Source organism: Lemur catta, chromosome 19 (assembly GCF_020740605.2).
Source record: "Lemur catta isolate mLemCat1 chromosome 19, mLemCat1.pri, whole genome shotgun sequence".
Taxonomy (NCBI): Eukaryota; Metazoa; Chordata; class Mammalia; order Primates; family Lemuridae; genus Lemur; species Lemur catta.
The window spans coordinates 33,536,389-33,541,689 of NC_059146.1; the positions used below are offsets into that span (position 1 = coordinate 33,536,389).

The 5,301-nt window shown below is 41.4% G+C and overlaps 1 non-coding gene across 1 annotated transcript; it reads right to left on the reverse strand.

The window, feature by feature from the left end:
* Positions 1 to 3,893: 3,893 nt before the first annotated feature.
* On the reverse strand, positions 3,894 to 3,955 carry LOC123624891. Its single transcript, XR_006730254.1, has one exon. It is a non-coding gene; the product is annotated as a U7 small nuclear RNA (small nuclear RNA).
* Between the last annotated feature and the right edge of the window lie 1,346 nt (positions 3,956 to 5,301).

The following is a 5,301-nucleotide window of genomic DNA, read 5'->3' on the forward strand; positions in this document are numbered from 1 at the left end:
GTGGATTTGGTACATTTGGATATTTTTGGAGAGCTGGAAACTAAGTTCTGCAAGTCTAAGAACCTAGTAAGTAAAATCTTAAGTATCCCAGGCTTGGATGTGTTTGACAAGAGGGCATTTAGTTTGATGTTATCACATTGGGCTGACACCAGGAAACAGTATGATGTAGGCTTGATAAGAACAGAGATAAAAGTCACAGTGACTTTCACATTTGCCAGTATTCAGTTTTACCACTTCGTAAAAGAAGGATGTCCTAAAGGCTGCAGGCATTTCAGACAAGTATTATTTGAAACAGAAAAGTAAAAATATATTATGGGACATAAAGAAACATGTCATTGTTTATTTTTTATTGGGGTATAATATTTATCATTTGGACAATTTCTAAATATACAATTCAGTGACATCAAATACATTCACAATCTTGTGTCACCATCATTACTGTCTATACCCAAAACTTTTCCCTTATCCCCAAGAAAAACTCCATTACCAACTAAACAATAACTTTCCCTCTCCCCTCCTCCCCAGCCCCTGGCAACCACCATTCTACCTTCTGTGTCTATGAGTTTCACTACTCTAGACACCTCTTAGAAGGGGAGTCACACAATATCTGTCCTTTGTCCTTTTGCAACTGGTTTATGTCACTTAGCATAATGTCCTCAGGGTTCATCCCTGGTGTAACATATGTCAGAATTTCCTCCTTTTATGGCTGAATAATATTCCATTGTATGTACATACCACATTTTATTTATCCATTGATGGACATCTGGGTTGCTTCCACCTTTTGGCTATCGTGAATAATGCTGCTGTGAACATTAGTGTGTAAGTATCTGCTCGAGTCCTTGCCTTCAGTTCTTTTGGGTACAAACTCAGCAGTGGAATTGCTGGATCAGATGGCGATTCTGTTTACCCTTTTGAGAAACTGCCAAACCATTTCCCACAGCAGCTGCACTCGTTTACAGTTCCATCAGCAATGCACAAGGGTTCCCATTTCTTCACATCCTTGCTAACAGTTGTTACTTTCCATGTTTTTTATTATAGCCCTCCTAGTAGGTATGAGGTGATATCTCACTGCTTTTAATTTGCATTTCTCTAATGACTTAGGATGTTGAGCATCTTTTTATATGCTTATTGGCCATTTCTATATCTTTTTTGGAGAAAAGTCTATTCAAGTCCTTTGCCCATTTTTAAACTGGGTTGTGTTTTTTGTTGTTGAGTTTTAGACGCTCTTTATATATTCTGGATATTAATCCCTTATATAACAAATAAATGATTTGCAAATATTTTCTCCCATGCTATAGGTTGTCTTTTTGTTTTCTTTATAGTATCCTTTGATATACAAAGTTCTTCTTTTTTTTTTTTTTTTCAGAGACAGAGTCTCACTCTCTTGCCTGGGCTAGAGTGCCGTGGCATCAGGCTAGCTCACAGCAACCTCAAACTCCTGGGCTCAAGCAATTCTTCTGCCTCAGACTCCCAAGTAGCTGGGACTACAGGCACGTGCCACCATGCCCAGCTAGTTTTTTCTGTATATACATATACAGAAAAAAATATATATATATATATATATTTTTAGTTGTCCATATAATTTCTTTCTATTTTTAGTAGAGACGGGGTCTCACTCTTGCTCAGGCTGGTCTCAAACTCCTGAGCTCAAATGATCCACCCACCTTGGCCTCCCAGAGTGCTAGGATTACAGGCGTGAGCCACCACACTGGGCCCAAAGTTCTTAATTTTGATAAAGTCCAATTGTCCAATTTATCTATTTTTTCTTTAGTTGCCTGTGCTTTTTGTTGTCACATCCATGAAATCATTGCCAAATCCAATATCATGAAGATTTTCTCTAATGTTTTCTTTTAAGAGTTTTATAGCTTTAGCGCTCATGTTTAGGTCTTTGATCCATTTGAATTTTTTTTTTTTTTTGTATATTGTATAGGGTAAGGATGCAATTTCATTCTTTTGCATGTGGATAGCCAGTTTGCAAAGACTGTCCTTTCCCTATTAAATGGTCTTGGAATTCTTAGTGAAAATCAATTGAGGGGGGCAAGGGCAATATACGTAACCTAAACTTTTGTACCCCCACAATATGCTGAAATAATAAAAAAAATTAATTAATTAAAAAAAAAAGAAAAGAAAATCAATTGACCATATAAACGAGGTCAATTTCTGGGCTTTCTATTCTATTCCATTGGTCTACAAGTCTTTCCTTATTCTGGTACCATACTGTTCAATTATTGTAGACTTGTAGTAAGTTTCAAAGTCAGGAAGTATAAGTCCTCTAACTTTATTTTTCTCTTTCTCCTTCTTCAAGATTGTTTTGGGTATTTGGTGCCCCTTGCGATTCCATATGAGGAATGGTTGTTGGAATTTTGATGGGGATTGTGTTGAATCTGTAGATTACTTTGGGTAGTATTGACATCTGAAAGATATTAAGTCTTCCTATCCATGAACATAGGATGTCTTTCCATTTATTTCGATCTGCTTTAATTTCTTTCAACAATGTTTTACAGTTTTCAGTGAACAAGTCTTTCACCACCTTGCCTAGATTTATTCCTAAGTATTCTTTTAATTGTAAATGGAATTGTTTATTTTTTTCAGATGGTTCATTGCTGGTGTATAGAAACATGGTTAGATTTGTGTGTGTTGATTTTGTACCCTGAAACTTTGTCGAATTCATTTATTAGCTTAGTAGCTTTCTTGTGGATTCTTTGGGATTGTCTATATATGTGGTCATGCTATCTGTGACTAGAAATAGTTCTATCTCTTCCTCTCCAATTTGGATGCCCGTTATTTCTTTTTCTTGTCTGATAGCTCTGGCTAGAACTCCAGTACAATATTGAATAGCAGCAGTGAAAGGCATCCTTGTCTTGATCCTGATTTTAGGAAGAAAACTTTTAGTCTTTCACCATTGAGAATGATGTTAGCTGTGGGATTTTCATGAATACCCTTCATCAAGTGGAAGAATTTTCCCTTTATTCCCAGTTTTCTGGGAGTTTTTAAATTATTATTATGAAAGGGTTTTGGAGTTTTCCAAATGCTTTTTCTGTGTCAATTGAGATGATCAAATGCAGGTTCTCCCCTCCCCTTGTTCTATTAATGTGATATATTACATTGATTGATTTTTATGTTGTACCACCTTGTATCCCTAGGATAAATCCTAGTTGGTCATGGTAAGTAATCCTTTTAATGAGCCTGAGCAAGAGTGAGACCCCGTCTCTACTAAAAAATAGAAAAATTAGCCAGGTGTAGTGGTGTGTGTCTGTAGTCCCAGCTACTTGGGAGGCTGAGGCAGGAGGATCGCTTGAGCCAAGGAGTCTGAGACCAGCCTGGGAAACATAGCAAAACCCCACCTCTACAAAAAACTTTTCACAAAATTAGCTGGGCATGGTGGCCCATGCCTGCAGTCCCAGCTAATCAGGAGGCTGAGGTGGGAGGATCGCTTGAGCCTGGGAGTTAGAGGTTGCAGTGAGCTGTGACTGCACCACTGCACTCCAGCCTGGGTGACAGAACAATACCCTGTCTCTTAAAAAAAAAAAAAAGAAAGCTTGGCCACCTTTACCTTTGAAGCAGATAGGATCCATTTCTTGTCCTTACTAACGGCAACATCCATCACCCAGTCTGTGTGGCCCTGAAGGAAAATAAAATCTTAATGAGGACTTAGAGAAAATGTCTTTATAAGAACAACAAAAATGAAACCAAAGACATCAAAGTCAGAGACCCAATGCTGCTTACACTGAAGGACAACTAACTGTGCTTCCCTGGTTTCATCAACAACATTCAAGGTGGAACACAAAGTGTAGAGACGTCATATGTGTGCATATCTTGGCACTGTGTGTTTTTAAAAATGGTATGTGGTGTTCATTTATTTTTTTTTTGCACTGTGGCGGGTGGGTGAGGGGTGGAATATTCCAGTGAGGACCAGAAAACCTGCCAGACAAATCCTACAAGAGTTACAACACTGCATTAGCACTGTGGTGTTTAGCACGATGGGAAAAAAAGTTATATTCCCAGCTTGTCAGGCTTTTGTTTGCATTCTTTGTTCTAGGAAATACCACCCAGAGGTCCTTTTGGCTTCAAGTAACTGCGACACCGATCCACTGTGGCTTAAGGACATGGGGAGCCGTTTTCCCCCGGTGAAAAGGAGCCCAGAGGAGGCAGATGCCGTTGCTGCTCGACATTCGGTGATGCTGGGTTCTGCGTCGGTGTCTATACCTGTCTTTGGCCTTCCCCTTACGGAAAGAGGTGGAAGTTGAGTCAACGGGGTATGTTAGAAGAAAAATGAACAGGAAAGAAGACTGAGCTACTGTGTTTAACAAAAGGACAGGAATTTGAGGATGGAAGAATGGAGGGAGGAGAAGAGGAGGAGAGAGAATAGAACAATCTATTAGGGGGACAAAGGGACGTCTAAGCACAGGGAGGTTTAACATTCGGTTCTAAATGTTTATTTGCTGTGATATAAACTCCCTGTGCCTCCCCAAACCCTAGGAAAGGAAGGCTGAGACAGACCAGCCCCGCGGGCCTGAACACGTGCTGCTAAGGGGACATGGTCTACTTTGGGTCCCTGGGGACAGATAGGCCAAGCGTCCTGGATGTAAGCATTAGCAGCCAGAGGTGACTGTGAGATGGTGAAACCAGGAGTGTGCCACAATCCCCCGGGACGGGGGCACGGAATGCGCCAAGCCTGGGTCCCCTAATCGCAGTGCCACTTTGAGTTAGGGCTCCTCCAACCTGCAGCCGGAAGGACTCAGTTTACACCCCCCTTTGGGAGCCCCACAGCACTCTCTGCGTGCTGTTCTGTGGCATTCATCCCTCTGCATGGCAATTTCTGCTATTCTTGGACACTTTCCTATCTCGGGGTTTTTGCATTTGCTGTTCCATCTGCCTGGAATGCCCTTCCCCAAGATCCTCGCTTATCTAGTCCTTGCTTGCCATCCAGTTCTCAGCTCAAGCACCTCCTTCTCCAACATGCTCTCCCTGCCCAGGCACTGTGGACTAGTCCCCGGGTCTGTTTCTATGACATCACCCTATTGTGTTTCTCCATTTCACTCTTCACCAAGGGTGATTTGCTTGCGGGTTTCTGGTCCATTCTTCCCCACAGAGGTGTCAGCTCCATTAGGGGACATGTAGGTCTGTCTCACCCACTGCTGTATCCCCAGCACCCAGCACCCAGCACCCAGCACGGAAGGATTAAGGAATGAAGCCTAGTTCTTCTGGCACTGGGGCATGTACCTTCAAGGAGAGCCTCTGGTAGCCTTCTCCTACATCCCAAATGGCCACAGTCTTGTCAAACCCTCCAGAAATGAGAAA